General features: G+C 48.4%; 2 protein-coding genes across 42 annotated transcripts in view; both read right to left on the bottom strand.

Moving 5' to 3' along the window:
* Positions 1-12,878, bottom strand: part of LOC135915154 (histone-lysine N-methyltransferase PRDM9-like) — a 473,262-nt gene that overhangs the window by 205,814 nt on the left and 254,570 nt on the right. The gene's annotated exons all lie outside the window — the stretch shown is intronic.
* LOC135915161 (gastrula zinc finger protein XlCGF57.1-like) overlaps positions 1-12,878 on the bottom strand; it is an 81,050-nt gene that overhangs the window by 4,775 nt on the left and 63,397 nt on the right. The gene's annotated exons all lie outside the window — the stretch shown is intronic.

The following is a 12,878-nucleotide window of genomic DNA, read 5'->3' as shown; positions in this document are numbered from 1 at the left end:
CAATACCGCATGCACTATCGTAAGGCTTCTTTTGCAGGCTGTCTACCGTCGCTTTGGTTTCCGTGTCGAACCGTGGGCATAGCCTAATGTCTTCGATATCACCACAGAAACCACAAGGCGGGAAAACGCATCGTCCAGCTTTGAATCACAACGTCGGGGAGTCTGGAGTCGGTTCTCATGCGGTACAACGCCATTTCTATTTCGCGAGTAATCCGTGGGTCACACAGGTGTGGTGTGGAGTCTGGTGGATAGCCCTGAAATGAATGGGGATAGCAGCCTTATGTTCTGAAAAATATTTGGCGCTCTTACTTTTGGGACACATGTCTGTGATAGGCATGCAATAGTGTCAGCTTTTTCATTTCCCTCAATTCCTACGTGGGGCAGGATCCAATGAAATTGAACGTTGAATCGCTTCCTCGTTAGAATTTTGATGAGTGCCAGAGATTGCCTTGTAAACTTGTCTCGACGTAGGTTTAGGTGTAAACACTGTAACAAGGATTTTCAGTTCGGGAGCACCGCGACGTCTCGTATGGAATAGGCGCGTAGTTTTCCCCAGACCGCGGTAACTGCGGTAGCTTCTACTGGTGCAGACAAAACTACGCGATACTGGCGGCCAGACGATGACATATGAAGGGAGGGTATGCCAAATGCCGCTGCGAAGCTATCTGTTTGTGCACACTCCTGCCCGTATGGTGCATTTGTATGTGGGTTTGGAACTCTGATCAAGAGGTCTAGCACATATATTTTACTTGGACAGCTGAAATGGTGTCGTTTCGCTGGTTGTTAGGATATACTGAGGCTGCAGTAAACTTTCGAAAAAAGGCTTGATGGGTCTAAGATAGTCCTTTTAGGTTATTCCCATCATGAATATCGAAAAGTGTTCAGCACCGCATGGAAATACGAGCGAGTTCTTGCTCTTAGCTTCCGTAGAAGCTTCGTGCGCACGGGGACTCGCCCAGCCTGAACAGCAGCGTCAGCAAGACCCGAGATTCCAAAAGGCACAGTTGAAAAGACTTCTTCAGTACCAACCTTGTTTGAAGCGGCCTGAGGAACCCAATTGCCAAACAAGGTCCCTTTCAGTGCACTGCCTCCAAGTGCTGGAATTGGCTCAGAGATGGTAACATGAACGGAAGCTGATGGAGAAGGCTGCTTGTTATAAGTGCAGGGCTCTGTTTAAGCGTGGACATAAAATTGTTTCCCCAACGTGCACTCGCCATGCGGCGCATTGCGTTGGCTATTTGCGCTGATGAAGACAACATTTAGGGCTGCGCGTTGCCGTAGTAGCATCCTGTTGATGGTGATGCCCAGGAATCGAACATTAGTTGCACGACGTGTTGGATAGCCTTCATTTTTGAGCGCCAGGCATGATAACTTTCTAATCTTTCCCGGAAAAAAGCACGGAAGCCAATTTTTCCTCAGGCATAGATAGGCCAAGCGTCGATAAAGCGTTGATAGGCCAAGAATCGATTAAGGAGACTGCGCCCGGAGCTATCCGAGCCGAACGCTTGTGTTTGTTCCCTGATATCCAAATGCATATGACATCTGAGTACATGTACACTAACTTCTGTCCAACCTACTTTCAGTGCACGTACGAGGCTCTCCATGGCAACGTTAAAAAGCAAAGGAGGTAGCCCAGTATGTTGTGGGGTGCCAAGGGAAATACGTCGCCATTCGCTCATATTTCCGCGCATATCCTCGACAAATAAATGTCAAACTGTTGGATTAATCGAGAAACATTCCCGGAGAAGCCCACGGTCTGGAGTCTGTTGATGATGCCTGTATGGAGCACGGAATCGTATGCTTTGGCAACGTCCATGAAAATTGCGAGTGTCAGAAATTCGTTGACGCGATGGTGGTTGACGTGACTTAGTAAGTCCATGAAACTGCCCTCGGCACTCATTCGTAAACAAAATCTGGTAGCACATGATGACAGTCTACTTCCTTGCTCAAGACACCATGGTAACTACGAACATAATAGTCTTCCCATCAATTTTATTACGCATGATGTTAGCAATATGAGGCAAGGTTCGCAGGATACTTTCCAGAGATGAACACTGGCCCCACCTATGCTGTATTTCAGGCTTCTGGGATCTCTCATATGCTCCAGACGCAATCAAATAACTTTTGCATTGATGGCCCTTGGGGGCGAATTTTTCATGATAGGTTAGTGATTACTTCCCATATGCTTGTCATGGGAGTAAAAGCTGATGAGCCCTCACAGAAAGCAGGCTACTGTGGCTGGCTCAAGCTGGCTTGAGTGACGACGGATGGCAGCGTTTATCCCATTACGCTCCCTTTTCGCACGCGCTGTGCAGACATTACTTAGTTTCAAATCAGGAGTAGGGAAATGGCCTGGCAGTTTCAACACAAACTGCCACTCTCTTGCTTCGCAATATGCCTGGAAACAGCTCACCATGGTATTCATCCAAACAGCTGTATGTGTCCCAGCGTGTCACAGTAGAGAATTGCCGAAGGCATTCTGAAATCTGATGATGATTGCGAAGATAGAGAAATGGTCGCTGCTCATCCTGTTTGGGGCGTTGTAGATGACACCAAATGGTCTCCAGAATGTAGCACGAGGTCTATCGTACGAAAGAAAAACGCTTTGCTGTCGTTCGCCGCAGCATTCGCAGCAGCGGCAAGTTTCCTGTTTCCAACATCTACGAGTTTTTCTTCGCAAAGTAAATTATGTGTGTTAAAGTCATCACAGATTGTTCCAGGTGAGTGGCAACCAATGCAAAACTCCATTAGAAAAGCCTCCATGGAGACCTTCCTTCGTAGAGTTATATACATCGACGCCACACTTAGTTTTCGGTTTCCGAGGGACACTTGCACATCGGCGACTTCCAAGCAAGTTGAACAAATGCCTTGCGCAGGTAAGGTGACGTGAGGTACTTCTCGCCTGGTGCGTATCATTGCACTTCCATTGGCAAATGACGGTATACTTAAAGCCCCTCTACCTTCGAGAAAGTACCACCATCTTTTGAACTATGCCGCTTTCCTCTCTCCTCTGTCTTCGGTTGCCTGATTGCTGCCACGTGATAGCAAGTGCGCTTTCAGCTCTTTATATTTTGGTTTTCCAGCCTCAGCGCCCTGTTGAAATTGTCCCTCGGCTCGTCACATGCACTTATGGCATGTATGCGAAGTGGTGGTCTGACTCCGTCTCACTTGTGGTCTCGCTATGACTTGTTGCTGCGTGTTCGGATGTCATAACTATGACAGTAAAGGGAAAAAGCTTTTTGCCTTACCGCGCGGAAAAGAGAAGGAAGCTCGTCGGAAAGCCTGGGTCCACCGAATGGAACGAATCAATGCCAAACCTACGGGATCGTCGCGCCATTGTGAGGGAAGTGCTCGTGGGTTGTTACTCTCCGTTGTGTTTTGCTTTGCCGTGCTGCGTAAACTGTCCACTTCCGGCTCGATCACACGCAAAATTTCGTGTCGTTTTTCAGCCGCCTAGGCAGTCGCTCGCCCCAGCCTTTGCGGCTAGAGAGTGGTAACCGTATGAGGTGGTGTACCACGGCGACAGGTCGCGCGATGACGACATCATCGTCTCTCGCTGCCGCTTGCGCGCAAGGAGACGGGACTGGACGCAGATAAAGCAAACGTAGTAACAGTCTTGTTTGGACTAGATGGTGTATTGTTGAAGACATAATAGGGCAGCGTCAGGAACAAGCGCGGAGAAAGGTACCTAATTACACAATACGCCAGAGCGACGATTTCGCAGCTGCTCGATTTCTGTGGTGTAGCGCTCTCGCTCCTCGTAATCGAACAATTAGGTTGGGCCATAACATTTTACTGCGGCTCCTATATACATTTACGAAGTGCTGATATGTGTCATAAGTGGGGGCGTAAACTGCAACTCTCGTTGCTGTACCATAGATTCTTTGACGTTTTCATTGTTCTGTGTAGATGGATGGCTGAAAATGGAGTGAGCGTCGGCAGTTTCATCGCTGAAACCACTCTGTAGAACACGAACTTAGCTTAGACAGTCTCATCGGAAGCCGCGTATGTAGGCACAACGCCTTCATATTGACTAATTTGACGAACGAACCACTTCTGCGCGATGATGGCGATGAGTTAAATTTTCTGCAAACTCAGAATCTGAACGACGCTATGAGCGACCATGGTTCAGCGGCCTCCAGGTCAACGCGCCATGTGTCGCCTCGGATTATCGCCTGATGCGGTTAGCGCATAAATTTAAGATAGTCGCGGTAATTTCGGCATGGTGCTTGTTTGTCGTGCAGTAGGTTCGGGGACCACATTTTTACAGAAGCGCAACTATACTTCCTTCTCTGTCCCTGCTTCTGCATAGAATATTCCTACACTATTCTGTGACGTTTCTGATGTTTCTGGTGATTTGATGCTGTGTCATCATTTCAATCTGATTTGTTTCTTGTGTCCAGGATCATTTTGAAGGAAATCAAAATAAGCAGCTTGTCTTAAACAAGTTCGGAATAAAAGATTTGAAGAATGCGACATTATATTAAGCCTTAGGGAGCAACCCCAACCGCGAGAACCCACCTTTGAAAGCCTTAGCGTTGTGAAAAAGAATATTTTTTTCATTGACTATGCGCATAACGTACTTGAGGTTCGTGGCTAGAGAGGACTTGAGAGGGTCATGTTGAAAAAATTACAAAATAATGGACCTGATAATTCTCATTTCGGGAACATGTATGGCGTAATTACCAGGCTACTTGCACTGTGTCAGAGCATGTAGTAGCATTCTTACATAAGTGCATTGTTCACGTGAGTGAGTGAGTGAAGAAACATTTATTGCAGGTCCAGCGAGGACGCGAACTCGTCGCGCACCCGGCTAGTCCCACGTCGGGACCGGCAGGTCTAGCCCACTGGCCCGGTCGCGGGCACGCCGGACAGCCAGGATTTGCTTTTCTAGAGCGGGGCTACGCAGAAGCGAGTCCCACTCCTCCTTGATGAACTTGGGGTATGTCGACCCGCACTCCCACAGCATATGCGCTAGAGTGGAGGTCTGCCCGCAGGAGGGGCAGGCGTCGTCGCGATACACGTCCGGCTAAGCCTCATGGAGAACGGACAGACACGGATACGTACTGTCTGCAGAAGCTTAAGCGAAACGGCTTGCGACCTATTTAACTTGGGGTGAGGGGGTGGAAAGACCCTTCTAGACATGTAGAAGAATTTAATAATCTCGTGAGTAGCGGGAGCGTCCCTATGGCCGTAGGAAGGAGGGGAGTCGGTGCTTCTTGCAGAGGAAGCGCGGTCGGTGAGGTCACGCGCAGCCTCGTGAGCAGACTCATTTAGGTTCGGGGGAGCACCCTTGACCGACCCTAGGTGAGCTGGAAACCAGTGGATTGAATGATGCTTGAGAGCATATCGACTCGAACTGCTAAGAAGACGAGCAGCTTGCTTGGCGATGCAACCCTGCTGAAAAGCCCTAACTGCCGTTTTCGAATCGCTATATATCTCGGACCCACGACCATCTAGCAGGGCGAGGGTGATGGCGGCTTGCTCGGCGACTCCGGGGTCTGAAGTGCGAATGGAGGCGCAGTTGGAAATCTTGCCGCTGGAGTCGACCACAACGATGGCAAAGGTCTTCCCATCGCTGTACTCCGTGGCCTCGACGAAGCTTGCTCTAATGTCTCGTTGCTTGATCTGTTTGAGGATGGCTGCTGCTCTGGCCTTGCGTCTGTCCTCGTTATGGACGGGATGGACGTTTCGGGGCACAGACGCCACTTCGAACTTGTTTTGAATGCACCTAGGGATCGGGGTACCGACCATCGGGAATCCCGCAGGTTGGTAACCCAGCTCTTCGAGGATGTGTTTACCTGCCGCTGTGGTGCTCAGGCGAGTGAGTTGCGCGCGTTCTTGGGCTTCGGCAATCTCCTCGGCCATGTTATGCACCCCCAGCTTGAGGAGATCCTCGGTATGGGTCCTGATGGGTAGCCCGAGAGCCCTCTTGACCACTCTGCGGATGAGAGCGTTGAGCTTCTCTCGCTCCGCTCTGAGCCAGTTGTGCATGGAAATTGTGTACGTAAAGTGACATAGTACGAAGGCATTGATAAGCCTGAGGAGATTGTTTTCCTTCATTCCTCGGTGCCGGTTTGCTATTCTGCGAACGAGGCGGAAACCGTTGTCCGTCTTTTCGATGATCTTGCGAGAGCCATGCCGTTCCCGCCGTTAAATTCGACAAACATGCCCAGGACCCGAATAACGTCGACCCTGGGTATCACCCCCCCCCCCCCGTCACAAGTGCGAAGACTGATGCTGCTTTCGGAGACTGGCTTCCAATCTTTGGGTCTGCCTCCCTTCTCTTTTTTGTAAAGCAGAAGCTCCGACTTGGCGGGGGAGCATCGAAGTCCGGTGGGGCGGAGATACTCCTCGATCACGTCGATCGCCTCCTGCATGGATTCTTCGACTCTGCCCTCGCAGCCGCCGGAGCACCATAAGGTGATGTCGTCGGCGTATACGGTGTGCTTGACGCTCTCTACGCATGCCAACCCCTCGGAAAGACCAATCATAGAGATGTTGAAGAGGGTGGGTGAGATGACGGCGCCCTGAGGAGTGCCCCGCGCTCCGAGGGGCACATCGTTGGAGCGGAAGTCCCCACTGCGAAGCTTGGCCTTCGTGTCCGTTAGGAAAGAGCTGACGTGGTTATGGAATCTGGAACCGAGGCCAAGGTCTGAAATGGTCTTTACGATGAAGCTGTGGAGCACGTTGTCAAAAGCTTTCTCGAGGTCCAGACCGAGCAAAGCCTTGATGCCTCTGGAACGGCCATCCACAATCTGATGCTTTATTAGCTTCATTGCATCCTGCGTCGAGAGTCCGGCGCGGGAGCCGATCACGTTGTACGTGTAAACCTCGTTGTATTCGAGGTACCCGTTGACCCTGTTGAGGACGACGCGCTCCATGACAATGCCGACGCAGGATGATAGAGAAATCGGCCTGAGGTTCTCGATGTTCGGGGTCTTGCCGGGCTTGGGAATGAGCACCGTGCAGGCCATCTTCCATTCTGCAGGAACAACGCCGCTATTCCAGGACTCGTTGATTTTGTCGATCAGAAAGACGATCGACGGTACCAGATTGCGTACCCCAGGCAACCAAACTTCAGCATCAGTGCCCCAATGTAGAAAATATTGTTTACTCATTCTGCAGCCCCGATTTGATCATGTTATGTTCCGCTTACTGCCAAAAAAATTAAATTATGGGGTTTTACGTGCCAAAACCACTTTCTGATAATGAGGCACGCCGTAGTGGAGGACTCCGGAAATTTAGACCACCAGGGGTTCTTTAACGTGCACCTAAATCTAAGTACACGGGTGTTTTCGCATTGCGCCCCCATAGAAATGCGGCCGCCGTGGCCGGGATTCGATCCCGCGACCTCGTGCTCAGCAGCCTAACACCATAGCCACTGAGCAACCACGGTGGGTTTCCGCTTGCTGCCAATTGTGCCCCACGCAGGCCCACATGTTTTTGATGCACCCTTGAACTGCACCCAACTCCTGGCAGATGCTGATAATACGTTCTTTACACGCAAACTTGCACCATGTAGCATGCACCTGTATTTTGTCTCACGACGTATCTGTCTCTTTACGTCCTGTAGGTGCACTGGGACATCAGGCTTTCGATACCCTGGAAGGGTTTTGATAAGAAGGCAAACAGTGTTGCTTACTCAGCGCCCGGGAAGTATTTGGCACGCAGCCCAGTTTCTTTGCTTTCTGTATAATTGCCGGCTCCAGTTAGGGCTCTGGACTACTTCCATCTTCTTTCCTCAAATAGCTGCTCACATTGAAGGTACATTTCTTCATTGTTAAATAACCTTCACATAGAGGGGGATTTATCCTCACCTCTGTGTGCTCTGTTAGATGCTGTTCGAGATGTGCTTCCAACTCGTCATGCAGGTTCACAAGCCTCTGCTGCCCCCAGTGCCCTCTAGCTTGAAGCAATGCACAATGGTGAGTTTCCACTACCACGTGCGTGCATGTATTGTAAAATTTCTTGTACATTTCTCCTTCCGTAGCTCATGCATGTGCTGGCCGAGACGAGACCGGAAATGGATTGAAAATTTCCTTTTCAAGGTAAATGCCATTTCCAGTTGTTAGCGGTCATGATATATAGAAAGGATGGTGCTACAATAACAACAGAAATACAGGACGAGAACATGTGCACTATCGTCTTCGTGGTGTTGCAGAACCCTCTCTTTAAATTACCATGCAAAATCAACTAGCCCGGCAACTTAAGCTACGGAAGTTGTCCTGCCGCGCAGTTCTCATGCTCTGTGCAGAATTCCTGGTTCCTGGTGGATCAGCACGTCTCGCTGTGCCTGTGAGTGAGCTTCCATCCGAAGAATCGTAATATATTGGGATTGGAAATATTTTCTACCTCACAGAAACGTTAATTAATGCTGCAGACAGTCCTGCATCGCTCATTTCTTCTCCACGTATCGTAAAGCAAAATATCATGATTTCTTAACCACTACTCAAAACCAATGAAAGTCTTTCTCTTGTTTCTTGTGTTCGCAGAAATCATTGTGAAGATGGTTATTGTATTATGCTGCTTGTCTAGCGTTAGTTGGGTTTTGTAAATTGCACATATTCTAACAGTATCCTTATATATATATTTGAATGCTGTAGTACAGCGCACCTATTTAAAGTTGCGTTTTGTTTTCACTTGCGCCGAATTGAAGTCGTAATCACCTTTATTTTTTCAAGGTTTTAATGTCAACGTTAGTCATAAGGGTCGGACCACAATTCCAGGCTAGAAGAAAGCCGTCTGATTTACCGCATATAGAAGCATTGACACAATGATTGAATTCTGAAAGGTTTAGTCACATGGTTGTCTTAGGTGCGGCTCACATTAAGCCCTTGAATTAAAGGACAAAGGTGAAATGAATCGATCAAGAACTACACACTGTATAATGATTTTGTTGCCAGCAGCGCTGAGAATATTTCTCCTATGCCAGAAGAAACTGCTACTGCGCGAATTCCTTACGTAATAAAATTTATTTTGGCAATCTCGCCTCGCCGCACATTCTCCTTTTTGCATCCTCAGTAAATGAGCAGCTGAGGAATAACATTCTACTATTGTTTTGGGAAAATAACTACTTGAATGTATTATTACCTTGCGCTTTTTCGTCGCGGCAATACAAACATACAATTACACGTTTAAATGGAATTGAGAAGTTCCCTTGTAAAATAAGTTTACACTTCTTTATTAGCACAAATATTGGAGATACGTGAAGCATTTGACGAGAAACCTCAGTCATTTCATTCTGCAAAACTACAAAAACATGAAGCGCACCTAAAAACCGAACTACCTTACCGCAGCATGCGTCTAATGGTTTTGACTAATTTCATGTTCAAGCTGTCATCTTTGTGAAAGGTAATACGGAACCACGTGGAAAATAGACTTTTTCAAATGCCACCCAGCGCTATGGAAATATGTTTGTTTGTTTGTTTAATGGGGTTTAATGGCGCAAAAGCAGCTAAGGCTATGCTGCGCCAAGCACGAGGTGTTCTAAAATACAGTTTATAAAGTGAAAGACTGTGTTAATAATCTATATATTATGTAAAAATCCAGTGTCGTTTAAAAATTTACGGACGTCACAAAATGGGACTAGTGGATCATCGCCTAAAATTAGAGCAGGGTGTAACGGTATGTGTTGTTCATATAATTTGTGCAAGAGTGCTCGTCTGTGTGTTTCAATCTGCGTACATGTGAGTAATATGTAATATGTAATATGTAAACAAAGAAACTGAAGTAGTGCGGATGCTTGTACTTCTTGCATTTCAATTTGCACGTCTTTTTCTTTCTATGTGGAGATGTGGAGGCAAGGGGGATGGGAAGGTTCTAACAGAGCGATCACGCTACACCTGCTATGTTCAGTATGTACTCCGATAGCTTCGGAATACATGACAATTATAGTGCATTCATATCGAATCGAAATGAAATAGTTTGTATTCAAGGGCGTTTCAGAATAAATAACAGCAGAAAAAGTCATGAGTCATTTTACTTTTTGAAGATGGTTGGCCAGGGCAGCTTTTTAGCGCACGACATGGAGGTGTCACATAATTTCGAACAAAGGTACGAACTCATTATGTTGGTGGGTCGTCATCGTGACTAAAGGTACGCACACACTCATTGTCTTGATCGGTATTCATCATTTCAGTGGCAACTGCAGTTATTTTCTTTTATAATATCAAATTGATGTACGCACGCCGCTGGGTGTTCGGTCGCGCCGGATCAGTGTGGCATCGCAAGATATATGTCTGCCACATAGAACACGTAAACCACTCCCTTTCCGTTACATACATATCCATTTTGAAAACACCGACAACGACAACTGGGGTAGTGTCATTGGAGCTAATTCAAGCAATGTGAGTAGCCATGAACCTTACCGGACTTTGAGTCATTGCATTTTGCTTGCTGACGGGTAATGGGCCATTGGCATGATGGGCTTAAGTAATGGGTCATTGCACTTGGGGTACCCATTGATGATGACATTCCCATTGATGACGACAGTCTTCTATATGCTGTTCTGTATGTTGCGTGCATAAATAGAAGGAATTTAAGCATTGTATGCCTTACTTTGCCGAGTTCTTGTAGCCTCTGCCTTACGTGGCTAAGCGCCATTGCATGTTTTGCATCTTTACGGTCGCATGAATGCTTACGGCGGGAGGAGCCATTCATGATGATAATTTTTGTTCGTGAGGAGAAAAATGCATGGATCCCTAGCCAAATACAGGTTTGCTGTAAAAAATAAGGTTCCGTATAAAGTCTTGGAAGCGGCTGATGAAACGGCGCCCTTTTCTGCTTTTGCATTTCCTTGACTATCACAGTCTGTTCGCTATGTGCTGACGTGCTCCATTTCAGGAATATCAGGACAGTGCAATACGGTATTTTTGTGCATGCAATTACTTTAAAAATAATTGAAGCTATACTTTAACCGGCGATATGTTTTTACAACGATATGTTTTTCCGCATTTTACCCACATCTATATGGCGCCGTGGTAGTATTTGTAGACATAGCAGACTGGTCGTGCACAGCAGATGCGCCATGTCGGAAGCCAACACAGATCTACTTCTGCCCCACCCGCCAAGTCTCCTACTAACAAGGTGAGCTTCGCAGAAGCCCTTAAGGGCGCCTCGCGAGAGGGTCGCAACACACCTTCTCCACAGTCCACGAACACCAATGATAACGCAGAAATAGCTCACCTCAAAAAAGAAAATGCCATTATGCGCGACCTAATTCACAAACACCACCCGCCGAAGCGCCCCACTCCTCTAGCCACGATGCTCCACTGACACCAGCCCCCAAAAAGCGGGCCCCCCAAGAAGAAGCCACGGGCCAAGTGCGCTCAGAGGTTAAGCACTTCAAAGCACGATGACCACACTCCAGAACGCAGTCGAATCCATGCAACACGCCGTTCTCGCACTGGCACACCGCGTCAAAACATTGAAACCCACCTACAAGCTCTCCCCATGCCCGCTCCTCCTACCCTCCAAACCCCAGCACTGCCCCTGACGGCATCCCCCAATCGCCATCATGGCCCACCCTAACAGAGATACACTTATCTGGCACTGGAACTGCCGAGGCTATCTCCGCAAAGAGCCAGTCATCCGTCAACACCTTCGTACCGTCACCCGGCAACCGGACCTCTTCATGATTCAGGAAACCCATATCGATTCGGTCACCCTCCCAGGTTACCAACCTTTCATTCCGCGACATGCTTTTTGCCGCCTCTGCACTTTCGTCCACAAGAGAATCACCGCCACCGAACACAATCTCCACGACCGAAACATCGAACACCTTCTCGTTGAACTTATCCGCACCAGGAGACGTAAGGAAAGTATTTTTCTCCTTAACGTGTACAGCCATCCCTCTGCCAAAGTTCGAAGCCGTTTTCTCACACTCTTCAAGAAGGCCCTTAACGTAGCTACCACCAACCCCCTCGTTATCGGTGGAGACTTCAATCTCCCCCACACGGTATGGGGATATGGCTACTAGACGACGGCGGCTCAAAACCTCTGGAAAGACTCCCAAGACCTCGGATTCACTTTCATTACAGACCCCACGTTCCCCACACACCTCGTTAGCTCCACTTCCCGCGACATGACCCCCGACCTGACATTTACCAAGAACGTCACAAGGCCCAATGGAGCAACGCACAACATGATCTCGGTAGTGACCATTCCATCATTGCCATACTTATCCCTCGGATAGCTGCAGTTACTGCCAAACCCCGTGAGTTCACTTGGGTGGACGGGGATGCATTTCGCAAGCATCCATCCGCTGACCAGCACGCGGAACGCTTAGCGGACATTGATGCATGGACCCGAAATCTCCACTCTGATACCAATGCAGCCACGCACACCGTTACCACCGATGCCCCCGTCGAGCGCATGGACAGTAGACTGGCCCACCTCCTCGCGGCTAAAACATCCATCCTATCCCGCTGGAAAGGGCAACGTCTCAACAGGCGCCTCCACGCTAAAATAGCCCTCCTTAATAAGGAAATTGAAGCCCATTGCCTCACTCTGAGCCGTCAGCAGTGGACTGAACTGTGCAATACTGCTGAAACCCGCCGTGGTTGCTCAGTGGCTATGGTGTTGGGCTGCTGAGCACGAGGTCGCGGGATCGAATCCCGGCCACGGCGGCCGCATTTCGATGGGGGCTAAATGCGAAAACACCCGTGTGCTTAGATTTAGGTGCACGTTAAAGAACGCCAGGTGGTCAAAATTTCCGGAGTCCTCCACTACGGCGTGCTTCATAATCAGAAAGTGGTTTTGGCACGTAAAACCCCAAATATTATTATTAATACTGCTGACGGACAGATCCATTGTCCCGATTCTTGGAAGCTTCTCAAACAACTCCTCGATAGTCATGCCACCCGCTATTCCCATAA

This window comes from Dermacentor albipictus, chromosome 8 (genome assembly GCF_038994185.2).
Source record: "Dermacentor albipictus isolate Rhodes 1998 colony chromosome 8, USDA_Dalb.pri_finalv2, whole genome shotgun sequence".
In the NCBI taxonomy this organism is placed as follows: Eukaryota; Metazoa; Arthropoda; class Arachnida; order Ixodida; family Ixodidae; genus Dermacentor; species Dermacentor albipictus.
This window is presented reverse-complemented; position numbering and strand designations above follow the sequence as displayed.